Source organism: Mesoplodon mirus (assembly GCF_964341445.2).
Source record: "Mesoplodon mirus genome assembly, chromosome: 11".
NCBI lineage: Eukaryota > Metazoa > Chordata > Mammalia > Artiodactyla > Ziphiidae > Mesoplodon > Mesoplodon mirus.
This window is the reverse complement of record NC_138987.1, coordinates 24,162,072-24,176,846: the sequence shown is the minus strand read 5'-3', so window position 1 is coordinate 24,176,846 and position 14,775 is coordinate 24,162,072. Positions and strand designations below refer to the sequence as shown.

General features: G+C 37.7%; 1 protein-coding gene and 1 pseudogene across 8 annotated transcripts in view; one reads left to right on the top strand and one right to left on the bottom strand.

Moving 5' to 3' along the window:
• The window catches only part of ANKS1B (ankyrin repeat and sterile alpha motif domain containing 1B), a gene marked incomplete at both ends in the record, with an annotated part of 1,184,520 nt that overhangs the window by 169,193 nt on the left and 1,000,552 nt on the right, over positions 1–14,775 (top strand). The window lies entirely within an intron of this gene.
• On the bottom strand, positions 11,242–12,260 carry LOC309811637 (glyceraldehyde-3-phosphate dehydrogenase-like; annotated as a pseudogene). Its single transcript has one exon. The product of its transcript is annotated as a glyceraldehyde-3-phosphate dehydrogenase-like (transcript).

The window sequence follows — 14,775 nt, the reverse complement described above, 5'->3', positions numbered from 1 at the left end:
GATCCCACATGCTGCAGAGCAACTAAGCACGTGTGCCACAACTACTGAGCCTGCACTCTAGAACCGGCATGCCACAACTACTGAATCCCTCATGTCTAGAGCCCATGATGCATAACAAGAGAAGCCACTGCAATGAGAAGCCCCGCACATTGCAACAGAAAGTAGCCCCCGTGCACAGCAGTGAAGACCCAACACAGCCAAAATTTAAATAAATAAGTAAATAAATAAATAGATAAATTTATTAAAAAAGAAAAAGAATTGGGTTCCCTGGTGGTACAGTGGTTGAGAATCCGCCTGCCAATGCAGGGGACATGGGTTGAATTCGAGCCCTGGTCTAGGAAAATCCCACATGCCGGGGAGCAACTAATCCCATGTGCCACAACTACTGAGCCTGTGCTCTAGAGCCCACGAGCCACAACTACTGAAGCCTGCGTGCCTAGAGCCCGCACACTGCAACAAGAGAAACCACCACACATCACAGCAAAGAGTAGCCTCCTCTCGCTGCAACTAGAGAAAGCCTGCGCGCAGCAGCAAAGACCCAGCGCAGCCATAAATAAATAAATAAATAAATAAATAAATAAATAAAATAATATTAATGTATTAAAGGAGAAAACATATACTCATCCTGAAAGACCCTAAATAAATTTAACAAATCATAAGAACATTCCTTCCTTACTCTTCCTACAGACATGATGATTACTATGTGTCAGGCACTTTACTAGAACTTTTCATGGGTCTATCTGATCTTCACAACATCCTTATGAAGTAGCTATTACTGGTGTGTTCATTTTATAGATGAGGAAACTGAGGCACAGAGTGGTTACATAATCTTTCCAAGGTCATGAAGTTAGAAATGGAACCAGTATTCAAACTTAGGCAGTTTGAATCCTGAGTGTGCTTTTTATCCACTATGCTATTCTGCTGCTTCTTGTTCATTAACAAAGTAATAAAAACTTCCTTAATATGGTGAAAATGTATCCATGAGAAGCCAACAGCAGACATCATACTAAATGGTGAAACCCTACCAGGCATGCCATTAAGTTCATCAACAAGATAAGAATTATACTCTCATTATTTTAGTGGTTCTAGCCATGCAGTTTTAAGAAAAAAAAAATCCAGGATAAGGTCAGCTGATTAGCAGTGTAATTCCATCTACAACTTTAATTCTCCCTTGCCATGCAACGTGACATATTCTCAGATTCCAGTGATTAGGACATAGACATCTTTGGGGTACCATTATTCTGCCTACCACAGTACCCTTGGAAATATTGTTACCTAAGAAAAGAATATGAGGGTAAGAACAATTGCCACCAAAATCAGTGCTTGCATAGCAATGAGAGCTTAATCTGCCTTGTCTGTTAGTTTATTTTTCAGGAGTTATATCCAGGTGAAGAAGAGAAGTTGAGGGCTGGAAGGAATATGTTTTACACTTAGCACTAATTACAAAGTTGAAACTGGGTTGAAATAGATGCTCTAGTTTTACTATTAAGTTTTCTTAACTATGTTTCTCTTTATGGTTGCAAATTCCTTCTCATATTATAAAATGCTATCTTGTGGTGTATACTGTATATTTAGTAGAGAGATGATAAGTTGTGTGATTATAACTCAAGGAGTTATTTCTGCTCACAGTTCACTGATTCTGGTTTGCTGTATGAATAGTTATTATTGAGAGTTACATCAAGCAATCAAGGTGCATATTATTCATTAGAAAATGTTTGGTTAGTATAATTTTGGCTATGGTGCTCCCTAATATCACTTATGTAATATTGTGCATTTACAGTCTCTGATGTGACTATATACTGGGTCTATTACATATTTTACCTTGCTCAAATGGTAAGAAATTGTTAAAAATATTTTCTGGGACTCAATCACATGGGCATTTATTTACTACAAAGCCAGTCTTTTCAGTTATTTTTAGAAGGCATTTAAAATTTTCAGAGTTAATCTTGTTTTTTCTTTTTTCTGAAAATAATTATATAGGACTACCCTATGTAGTGCGATAGAGTAGCCACTGTCCATGTGAGGCTATAAAGCACTTGAAATATGACTAGTGCTAATTGCAGTGTGCTATAAGTGTAAAATAAACACTGATTTTGACAACAGTACAGAAAATGTAAAATACCTCAATAATTTTTATTTTCCATATTGAAATGATGATGTTTGGATATACTAGGTTAAATAAAATATACAAAAAACTAATTTCATCTCTTTTTAAAATCTTTTTAATGTGGCTACTAGAACATTTAAATTTATATGTATGGCTCACGTTATTCCAGACTTATTACACCCATATGAGATACTTCTAGCCCATGTTAATAAAATTACATCATCACTATGGAGATGAGAACTTAACTTACAGTACTCAATAGCATGTGCACGTGTCCAGTTCATCCAAAGATGGAAGCAAACTGTTACGATACGGATTGAAAAGAACAGGGCTTTGTTTTCATTGCTTGAAATTATATGACATGTCAGAAGACCATTTCTACATACTTTGACCCTGCTTGAGGCGTTCGATGCACATTCTGTACGTTTTCATATCTGGAGCTTTGGAGTGACCTCAAGTGTCAAGAGTCAGATAAGAATCAAGAAAAGCTGAAAGGTTTTATGTTGCTCCTGAAGGATTTGTCCCATAGGTTGGTAGAGGGTATAATGATGATCAATTTGTGGAGTAACTGTGTTTAAGTCTTATTTGCTATACACAAAATTGTATTGGCCCAAGAAACTCAGACTTACAGTTTATTTAGGTATAATCTTTAATATGGGGGAGCTTAGGGAACATAGTATTCTCACTAATGGACGTCCAGGTTATTTGAAAGTTCTGTGGAAAACCTATTTTGTTTATATTTGTTCTAAAATGTACTAATCCAATTTGATATATTAGTACAAATAGCATAACAAAGGAAATTAAATCTTTGGTAATTGGGGCTCTCATATTGTCTCAGAGCATTCATTCTGGGTATGAATTCTCACATACAGAATATAAAATATAGACAAGTTAGTATAGGAGATGGAATTGAGTATATATTAGACTAAGACCAAGGATCTATATTTTCCTTTTTTGGGAATAAATATGTAATAAGATTTAAAACTTTTTCAAGACATCTCTTAAAGGTATTTAGAAATTCTTGTATTTTATAAAACAGCCTTAAATTTATCAAGGTTTTAATATAGGCCCTCTTTTTGAATTTAAAGATTATCATTGAGAAACAAGAGGAGTGCAGTGCAAAAAGTTGGAATGAAGTAGAACATTAGCTCAAAGCTTGAGCTTATAAACATCAAAGTTTATTATTTTTTTAATTAACTTTTTAGTTGGAAGGTCTGAGTCTGGCTTATTTATAATCTTTCAAGTATCTGTGGATGTTCTATGGATATGTGGATATGTGCCTAAGGCAGTCAAATATATTTATATGTATGCTAAATTTCTATTCTGAACCTCCTTGTTTAAAAAAAGATGTATCCACATTCATTCTATTTAGGAAAGGAGACTTGCATTGGAGATTTTTTTTCCCCATGCTCCTATTATAATTAATTCCTTTTTTTTTTTTTTGATAATGGGGAACTGAGATGGTATAGGTAAATGAAATCTATAGACCTTGAATCTTATTTTTGTTATAAATATCATATCTTCCCCTACTAAATATTTATAAGGTCTAATAACATGCAGGAAATTTAAAAATAATTTGAGTTAATTTACAGTATTTTCTCATTTATTTTCCATCCTTTGCCAGAGGTATTCCTGAGCAACATAGTGTGCTAGTCACCTTTAACTAAAACTTGGCTTTCCCCAAAAGACACCAGTGCCCTCGCAGTTCGCTCTAATGGAGATATCCCATCTTCCATGCATTTCACTCATGGTAGAAATCTCAGTCATTCTTTTGTCCTTATCCTATTCATATGGATACCATCTCCCATAGGTTTTTATTTTAGACATGTCTACTTGAGTTTCCTCCCTCTTCTCTACCTCTGTATATCCACTAGTTCAGATTTCTTTGTTTCTTCCCTAGATTGTTAAAGCAGACTACTAACCTGACTCCCTGCAACCAATTTGTTCACTGTCTTCACCTTCCAACTGTCTTTAGAAGGAGCTCTCATTATGAAATACTGACCCCAGGGACTTCCCTGGTGGTCCAGTGGTTAAGAATCCTCCTTCCAACGCAGGGGACGCATTTTCGATCCCTGGTCAGGGATCTACGGTCCCACATGCCACGGGGCAACTAAGCCCACGCACTCTGGAGCCTGTGTGCCACAATGAAAGATCCCACATGCTGCAACTAAGACTCCATGCAGGGCTTCCCTGGTGGCGCAGTGGTTGAGAATCTGCTTGCCAATGCAGCGGACACGGGTTTGAGCCCTGGGCTGGGAAGATCCCACATGCCGCGGAGCAACTAGGCCTGTGAGCCACAACGACTGAGCCTGCGCATCTGGAGCTTGTGCTCCGCAACAAGAGAGGCTGCGACAGTGAGAGGCCCGCGCACCGCGATGAAGAGTGGCCCCCGCTCTCCGCAACTAGAGAAAGCCCATGCGCAGAAACGAAGACCCAACACAGCCCAAAATAAATAAATAAATAAAATTTAAAAATAGACTCCATGCAGCCAAATAAGTATTTAAAAAAATAATTAAAAAATAAAAATTATTAAAAAAATAATAAAACACTGACCCGATCCAGAAACATGCTTAGTATCTTTCTGATAACCCTCTAGGTCCACGGTGCTTATAGAATAAAGGCTAAGCTTCTTGGCATGTTATAAGGCTCTTCACAATCTGGAGCAAACCTATCTTTTCTCCTTCATATTTTATTGTTTTTAAAAATTTTTTCCTTGAAAAATACTTGATAATTTTGACTAGTCAAACAATTCAGAGGTGACTAATTATTTTTGCATGCATTTTCTATGTTAATGCAAATGTTTAACATCAGTATAATGGGAATAATAACAGTCTCTGTCTTATAGTTGTGTGGATGTAAATGAGTCAATGTATGTAACGCATTTAGGATATTGACACATTCACACAATATTATGAAACTTGCTTTTTTCATTTAATATGTTTTCAAGGTCAGTACATACAGATCAAACTTACTTGTTTTAATAGTTGCATAATATTCCATGGTGTAGATAAATCCTAATTAATTTTTCCCTTTTTGATGGGCATTCATGAGCTTTCTCTTTTTTACTATTAAAGTTATACAGTAAATTTTTTTGTGCCTGTAGTCTTCATATTAATACTTTTATTTCATAGGCATCTAGAGGAATTTGCAGGGAAAAGATTGTGAAATTAAGTCATTATGGGATCTATATACCACCAATTATAAACAATACTAAAAAGACAAAAGTGATTCTAGTGCCAGAATAGAGAAATTGGTGAATACAAGAGAATCCCTAGAAACAGACCAATAGTACATACATACTGGCATACCTTCAAGATATTGTCAGTTTGGTTCCAGACCACTGCAGTAAAGCATATATCGCAATAAAGCAAGTCACATGAACTGTTTTTGTTTCCCAGTGCATATAGAAGTTATGTTTACTCTATACTGTAGTCTGTTAAGTGTACAATACCATTATGTTAAAAAAGCAATGTACATACCTTAATTGAAAAATTCTTTATTGCTAAAAAATCATAACCATCATCTGAGCCTTTAGCAAGTTGTAATCTTTTTGCTGGTGGAGGGTCTTACTTCTGTATTGATAGCTGCTGACTGACCTGGTTGGTGATTGCTGAAGTTTGGGGCGGTTGTGGCAATGTCTTAAAATAAGACGACAATGAAGTTTGTCCCATCGATGAACTCTTCCTTCCATGAATGATTTCTTTGTAGCAGGGGGTGTTGTCTCATAGCATTTTACCCATATTGTAACCTCTTTCAAAATTTGAGTCAGTCCTCTCAAACCTTGTTGCTGCTTTATCAGCAACAAGGTGGTATGTGGTATTCTAAATTCTTTGTTGTCATTTCAACAGTCTTCACAGTGCCTTCACTAGGAATAGATTCTGTCTCAAGAACCACTTTTGTTGCTCATTCATAAGAAGCAACTCTTCATCTGTTCAAGGTATATCATGAGATGGCAGCAGTTTGGTCACACCTTTGGTTTCTACTTCTAATTCTAGTTCTCTTTTCTACTTCCACCACATCTGCAGTTATTTCCTCCACTGAAGTCTTGAGCCCCTGAAAGTCAGCCATGAGGGTTAAAATCAACTTCTTCCAAATTCCTGTTAGTATTTTGACCTCTTCCCGTGAATCACAAATGTTCTTAATGTCTTTCAGAAGGGTGAATCCTTTCCAGAAGGTTTTCTTTCTTTTTTTTTTTTAACATCTTTATTGGGGTATAATTGCTTTACAATGGTGTTAGTTTCCTCTTTATAACAAAGTGAATCAGCTATACATATACATATATCCCCATATCTCCTCCCTCTTGCGTCTAAGTCAGAAGGTTTTCAATTGACTTTGCCCAGATCCATCAGAGGGATCATTATCTATGGCAGATTTAGCCTTATGAAATGTATCTTAAATAATAAGACTTGAAAGTTGAAGTTACTTCTTGATATGTGGGCTGTAGAATGGATGTTGTGTTAGCAGGTGTGAAAACAACATTAATCTTATTGTACATCTCCATCAGAGTTCTTGGGTGACCAGGTGTATTGTCATTGAGCAGTAATATTTGGAAAGGGATCTTTTTTTCTGACCAGTCCGTCTCAACAGTGGGCTTAAAATATTCAATAGACCACGTTGTAAACAGATGTGCTATCATCCAGGCTTTCTTGTTCCATTTATAGAACATAGACAGAGTATATTTAGCATAAGTCTTAAGGGCCCTAGGATTTTCAGAATGGTAAATGAGCATTGGCTTCAATTTATTTTTAATTAATTAATTAATTTTTAAAAATTGAAGTATAGTTGATTTACAGTTGGCTTAAAGTCACCAGGTGCATTAGTTCCTAACAGAGAGTCAGCCTGTCCTTTGAAGCTTTGAAGCCAGATGTTGACTTCTCTCTATCTATGAAAGTCCTAGATGGCATAGTCTTCTAAAGTAAGACTGTTTTGTCTACACTGAAAATCTGTTGTTTAGCACAGCTACTTTCATTAGTTATTTTAGTTAGATCTTCTGGATAGCTTGCTATAGCTTCTACATTAGCACTTGCTGCTTCATCTTGCACTTGTGTGTGTGTGTGTGTGTGTGTGTGTGTGTGTGTGTGTTGGTTTTTAAAATCTATCTATCTATCTATCTATCTACCTATCTATCTATCTTACTGGAATCTTAGTTCCCTGAGCAGGGAACAAACCCAGGCCCTCTGTAGTGGGAGTGCAGAGTCCTAACCACTGGACTGCCAGGGAATTCCCTCATCTTGCCCTTTTATGTGATGGAGATAGAGTCTTTCCTTAAATCTCATGAACCAACCTCTGCTGGCTTCAAACTTTTCTTCTGCAGCTTTTTCACCTCCCTCTCGGCCTTCATAGAATTGAAGAGAGTTAGGGTCTTGCTCTGCATTAGGTTTTTGCTTAAGGGAATGTTGTGGCTCATTTGATCTTCTATCCAGACCACTAAAACTTTCTTCTTATCAGCGATAAGGCTGTTTCACTTTTTTATAATTTATGTGTTCATTGGAGTTGCACTTTTAATTTCTTTCAAAAACTTTTCCCTTGCATTCACAATGTGGCTAACTGTTTAGTGCAACAGGCCTAGATTTTAACCTGTCTTGGCTTTTGACATGTCTTCTTCACTAAGCTTAATCATTTCTAGTTTTTGATTTAAAGTGAGAGATGTGTGATTCTTTCTTTCACTTGAACACTTAGAGGCCACTGTAGGGTTATTAATTGTCCTCATTTCAATACTGTGTCTTGGGGAAGAGGGAGGCCTCAGGAGAGTGAGAGAGGTGGAGAATGGCGGTCTGTGGAGCTGTCAGAACACGCACAAGATTCATCAAGTTCACTGTCTTATGTGGACATATTTCTTGATGCCCCAAAACAATTCATAGATCACCATAACAAATATAGTAATAAATAAGAATTTGAAATATTGTGAGAATTACTAAAATGAATTGCAGAGACATGAACTGAGCAAATGCTGTTGGAAAACAGTGAAGATAGACTTGTTCAACACAGAGTTGCAACAAATCTTCAATTAAAAAGAAAAACAAGTCTGTTCTCTACATCTGCGTCTTTATGCCTGCCCTGCCACTAGGACACAGTGGGGGAAGGGGAAGCTGGGACAGAGCAAGAGAGTAGCATTGACATATATACACTACCAAATGTAAAATAGATAGCTAGTGGGAAGCTACTGCATAGCACAGGGAGATCAGCTTGTTGCTTTGGGACCACCTAGAAGGGTGGGATAGGGAGGGTCGGAGAGAGGCTCAAGAGGGAGGGGATATGGGGATATATGTATCCATATTGCTGATTCACTTTGTTGTACAGCATAAGCTCACACAACATTGTAAAGCAATTATACTCCAATAAAGATGTAAAAAAAAATCAGTATCTGCAAAACACAGTAAATTGAAGTACAATAAAATGGGGGTATACCTGTATAAAAATTTAGTTTAAGATAAAGTTAACACTTGAAAGAAGCAGGAAGAGGAAGAATGATTCAATAAAAAATCCTGGAAAAGTGTTTTAATTATTGAGAGGGAAAAAACGTTCAGTTCCTTACCTCATAAGATTTAGCTCCCCTGCCCTCATCTGGGCCTGTTGCCTCTAATCCAGAGACTATGTGTTTTATTCATTTCAGGGGATAAATCTCCCATTCTGCTGTTTCAAGAAGGAGAAGCAATCTGAGAACCTGACTGATTTAGATTTTCAACGAATGTTGTTGGATATTTGAATATTTCATTCCTTTTTATTGCTGAGTCGCATTCCATTGTATGAACATATCACTTTTTTTTTTTTTTTTTTTTTGCGGTACGCGGGCCTCTCACTGTTTTGGCCTCTCCCATTGTGGAGCACAGGCTCCGGACTCGCAGGCTCAGCGGCCATGGCTCACAGGCCCAGCCGCTCCGTGGCATGTGGGATCTTCCCGGACTGCGGCACGAACCCGTGTCCCCTGCATCGGCAGGCAGACTCTCAACCACTGCGCCACCAGGGAAGCCCCATATCACAATTTTTAAAATCGATTTACCTGTTAATAGACATTTGGGTTATTTCAGTTTGGGGCTAGTATAAATAAAGCTGCTATGTATATTTATGTATAAGTCTTTGTATAGAAACAGGCTGTCATTTCTGTTGACTAAATATCTAGAGTGGAATGACTGGATTGTATGGTAGTTCAGTGTCTGAGAGTTGTAGTTGATTTACATCCCTGTCAACATTGATATGTGAAGTATTCTTAATCAGCACCATTGTAATAGATATGAGTAGTATCTCATGATTTTAATTTGCATTTCTCTCAAGACAAATGATGTTGAGCACCTTTTCATGTTCTTACTTGCCATGTGTATATCTTCTTTGTTGAAGTATCTGTTCAAATCCTTTGCCCATTTTTTTTTTAAGGTCATTGATTTTTTTATCTATTATGGATCAAAGAATAAAAAAGAAAATGTGATTTGCAAAATTTTTTCTCCGAGTCCCCATTTCCTTTTCATTCTCTTAACAGTGTCTTTGAAGAGCAGAAGCTCATAATTTTGTTGAAGTCCAATTTGTCAAATTTTCTTGTGTGGGTTGTGCTTTGGTATTAAAATCTAGAAAATTTTTTGCTTAATACAAGGTCACAAAAATTTCCCTGTACATTTTCTTGTAGAAGTTTTATGGTTTTAGGTTTTGCTTTTAGATCTATGATTTATTTTTAAGTGAATTTTTGTATATGGTGTGGTGAGGATATACAGTTTTGTTTTGGATATGGTATGGCCTAAGGATATCCATTTGTTCCAACACAATTTTTTGATAAGACTGTTTGTTCTTTAATGAATTGCTGTTGCACCTGTGTCAAAATCACTTGCATATATGTGTAGGTGGACTTTCTATTCCTCTATTCTCTTCAAATGATCTATCTTTAATACCATACAATGTCTTGTTTACTATAGTTTTATCATAGTCTTGAAATCAGGTAGTGTAAGAATCCAACTTTAGGGCTTCCCTGGTGGCGCAGTGGTTGAGAGTCCGCCTGCCGATGCAGGGGACACGGGTTCGTGCCCCGGTCCGGGAAGATCCCATATGCCGCGGAGTGGCTGGGCCTGTGAGCCATGGCCGCTGAGCCTGCGCGTCCGGAGCCTGTGTTCCGCAACGGGAGAGGCCACAACAGTGAGAGGCCCGTGTACCGCAAAAAAAAAAAAAAAAAAAGAATCCAACTTTGTTTTTCTTTTTCAGAGTTGCTTTGGCTATCCTAGGTCCTTTGTATTTCCATATGAATTTTAGAATTAGTGAATTTCTACAAAAAAAAGCTTGCTGGGATTCTGATTGCATTGTGTTGAATCTAAAGATAAATCTGTGGAAAATTAACATCATAAAAATATTTAGTCTTCTGATTCATGAACTTGATATTATCTCACCATTTGTTTAGGTCCTCTTTAACTTGTCACAGCAGTATTTTGTGGTTTTTAGTGTACAACTTTGCACATATTTTGTCAAATTTATTCTTAAGTATTTAATATTTTTCTTGATATTGTAAATGATATTTTAAAAAATTTTGATTTCTAGTTGTTCTTTGCTAGCATATAAAAATATATTTGACTTTTACCTATTGAGTTGTTTCTTGCAAACTTGCTAAACACACTTTTTTGGTTGTGGTTTTTTTTTTTTGGAGTAAGGTTTTCCTTTTTTTTAAACATTTTATTTTGAAATAATTTTAGATTTATGGAAGTATTATGAAGAAAGGTCAGAGAGTTCCCTATATTTTTTACACAGCTTCCCCTAATTAAACACAATTTTAATTTTAGTAGCTTTTTTTGTAGATTTCATAGGATTTTTTACGTACATGACTATGTTGTCTTCAAGTAAAGATGGATTTTCTTCTTTCCTTACAATATGGATGTCTTTTATTTCTTTTTCTTGTCACTGCATTTCTCACCACTACATTGGCTAAAATCTCCGGTACAAAAATTTTTTTTGACTGCGTACATTATAGTTATTGGTGGTACATGACAAGGTAGGGCTCTCTGAGCCCCTCCCATTCTTTAAGTGGTCTGGGATTGAAACTGTATTGAGAATGGGAGATTCTCAGTGTGTTGAGGGATTGAGTTGGGGCAAGGACTCCCCAGCAGCTGAGCATATCTCTATTCCTCTCATGTTCTCTCTGTGGCTGGTGGCCCAGAGGGCTTTTACTCCTTGGAGGCCATGTGGATCATCAGTCCACTGCCCTATTACTGTAGCCAAATTCATGGTCCTACCAGGAAATGAGCTTGACAAAGTGGTTATTGAGGGCAATGCAAACCACGGTATCAAGGGTGAAAGAGTGGGTGTCACTGGTAAAGTTGCAGGAGACAGCAAGATTTTCAGTGTAGCCCAGGATGCTCTTTAGTGGACCCTCTGATGCCTGCTTCACCACCTTTTTGGTGTCATTATATTTGCAACTTTCTCCAGATGGCAGGTCAGATCTATGACCATCATACTGTTGGTGGGGACACAGAAGGCCATGCCAGTATGCTTCCTGTTCACCTCAGGGATGACTTTGCCAACAGACTTGGCAGTGCTAGTAGATGCCAAAATGATGTTTTGGGAAACCCTGTGGCTGTCACTGTATAGTTTCCCAGAGGGGCCATCAATTTTAGTTTTCTGGGTGGCAGTGATGGCATTGACTGTGGTCATGAGTCCCTCTATGATAACAAAGTTGTCATGGTTACCTTGACCAGGGGTGCCAAGCAGTTGATGGTGCAGGAGGCATTGCTGACAATCTTGAGGGAGTTGACATACTTCTCATGGTTTATGCCCATCACAAACATGGGGGTTTCAGCAAAATGGGCAGAGATGATGACCCTTTTGGCTCCACCCTTCAAGCGAACCTTAGCTTACTCCAAGGTAGTGAAGACATGAGTGGACTTCACCACGTATCCAGCAGCAGCATCACCCCATTTGACATTGGCAGGATCTCATTACTGGAAGATGGAGATGGACTTTTCATTGATGACAAGCTTCCCAGTTTCAACCTTTTCTGTGCCATCAAACTTGCCATGGGTAGAATCACGTTGAAACATGTAGACCATGAAGTTGAGGTCTATGAAGGGTCATTGACAGCAACGTTTTTCACTTTGCCAGAGTTAAAAGCAGCCCTGATGACCAGATATCTAATACAGACAAATCCATTTACTCCAGTCTTCACTGTCATGTCTTAGGGATGCAGCTGGCACTGCACAGGAAAATCAACTGTCTGTTGAATGAAGAGAAGCAGAGAGCCTCCGGAAACATGTTGAGTAGAAGTGGGAAACAGACAAAACTTGCCCCGTTCTTGATCTTAAGGGGAATACATTCAGTCTTTCATCATTAAGATTATGTTAGCTATAAGTTTTTTGTAGATGTCTTTTATAGGTTGATGAAGTTTCCTTCTATTCCCAGTTTACTAACAGTTTTTATTAGGAATTGGAGTTTGGCAAGTATTATTTCCATATCTGTTGAGATAATAATGAATTTTCTGTTTTAGTTTTTTTTTTTTTTTTTTTTTTCTTTTTGCGGTATGCGGGCCTCTCACTGTTGTGGCCTCTCCCGTTGCGGAGCACAGGCTCCGGACGCGCAGGCCCAGCGGCCATGGCCCACGGGCCCAGCCGCTCCGCGGCATATGGGATCCTCCCAGACCGGGGCACGAACCCGCATCCCCTGCATCGGCAGGCGGACTCTCAACCACTGCGCCACCAGGGAGGCCCTGTTTTAGTTTTTTAATATAGTAATTTATGAATGTTAAAACAAATTTGCATTCCTGAAATAAACTCCATTTCATCATGGTGTAGTGTTCTTTTCATATATTGTTAGATTCAACTTGCTAGAATTTTGCTAAGAATTTTTGCTTCTGTATTCATGAGTGATATATTGATCTGTAGTTCTTTCTTGTCATATGTCTTTGGTGTCATAGAATATTAGGCAGTATTTGTGCCTCTTCAATATTTTGGAATGATTTTTGTAGAATTGATATTATTTCTTCCTTAAATATCTGGCGTAATTCCCCATTGAAGCCACCTGGATCTGGACTTTTTTTTGTTTTGTTTTATGGGGAATGTTTTGTAACCACAAGTTCAAGTTCAGTTTCCTTAATAGATGTAGGGCTATTCAGGTTATCCTATTTTTAAAAATGAGCTTTGGTGATTTGTGTTTTTCAGGAAACTTGCCCATTTCATCTAAGTTTTTTAATTTATTGGTATAAAGTTATTAAAAATATTCTCCTACTGTTCATATTTTTAGAATATGTAGTGATCTTACATCTCTGCTCCTGATTTGGTAATTTGTATCTTCTATTTTTATCCTTATCAGTTTGCCTATAGATTTTTAAATTTTATAGAGTACTTTAAAGAATCACTTTTTGATTTCATTGATTGTCTCTTGTTATCGTGTTTTCTTTTTCACTGGTTTCCTTTCTTCTGCTTACTTTGGGGTTAATATGCTCTTCTTTTCCTGTTTCTTAAAGTGGAAGCTGAGGTCATCAATGTGGGACCTTTCTCTGATCTATCAGTGTCATTTTAATACTATAAATTTTTCTTTAGGTACTACTTCATTTGCATCCCCAAAGTTTTGATATTTTGTGTTTTCTTTCTCTTTCAGTTATAAATACATTCCAAAATCTTTTTGATATCTTCTTTGACTTATGTGTTATTCAGTTTCTAATATTTGTGGATATTAAAGATACCGTTTCGTGAACGATTTTTAATTTTTAATTTAATTGGAGTCAGAGAACATAGTTTTGTGATTTGAATGTTTTATTTTATTTTTAAATTTTTAAAAACATCTTTATGAGAGTATAATTGTTTTACAGTGGTGTGTTAGGTTCTGCTTTATAACAAAGTGAATCAGCTATACATATACAAATATCGCGATATCTCCTCCCTCTTGCGTCTCCCTCCCACCCTCCCTATCCCACCCCTTTAGGTAGTCACAAAGCACCGAGCTGATCTCCCTGTGCTATGTGGGGGCTTCCCACTAGCTATCTTTTTACATTTGGTAGGATATATAAGTCCATGCCGGGCTTCTCTGGTGGCGCAGTGGTTGAGAATCTGCCTGCCAATGCAGGGGACACGGGTTTGAGCCCTGGTCTGGGAGGATCCCACATGCCGTGGAGCGACTAGCCCCGTGAGCCACAGTTACTGAGCCTGCGCATCTGGAGACTGTGCTCCACAACAAGAAAGGCAGCGATAGTCAGAGGCCTGCGCACCGCGATGAGGAGTGGCCCCCACTTGCTGCAACTAGAGAAAGCCCTCGCACAGAAACGAAGAGCCAATACAGCCATAAATAAATAAATAAATAAATAAAACACTGATTTATAATTTCTAAAAACAAAAAAAAGTTTTGTTTTGTTTTGTTTTATAAGTCCATGCCACTCTCTCATTTCACCCAGCATACCCTTCCCCCTCCCAGTGTCTTCAAGTCCATTCTCTATGTCTGTGTCTTTATTCCTGTCCTGCCCCTAGGTTCTTCAGAACCATTTTTTTTTTAGATTCCATATATATGTGCTAGCATATGGTATTTGTTCTCCTGTTTCTGACTTACTTCCCTCTGTATGACAGATTCTAGATCCATCCACCTCACTACAAATAACTCAATTTCATTTCTTTTTATGGCTGAGTAATATTCCACTGTATATATATGCCACATCTTCTTTATCCATTCATCTGTCGATGGACACTTAGGTTGCTTCCATGTCCTGGCTATTGTAA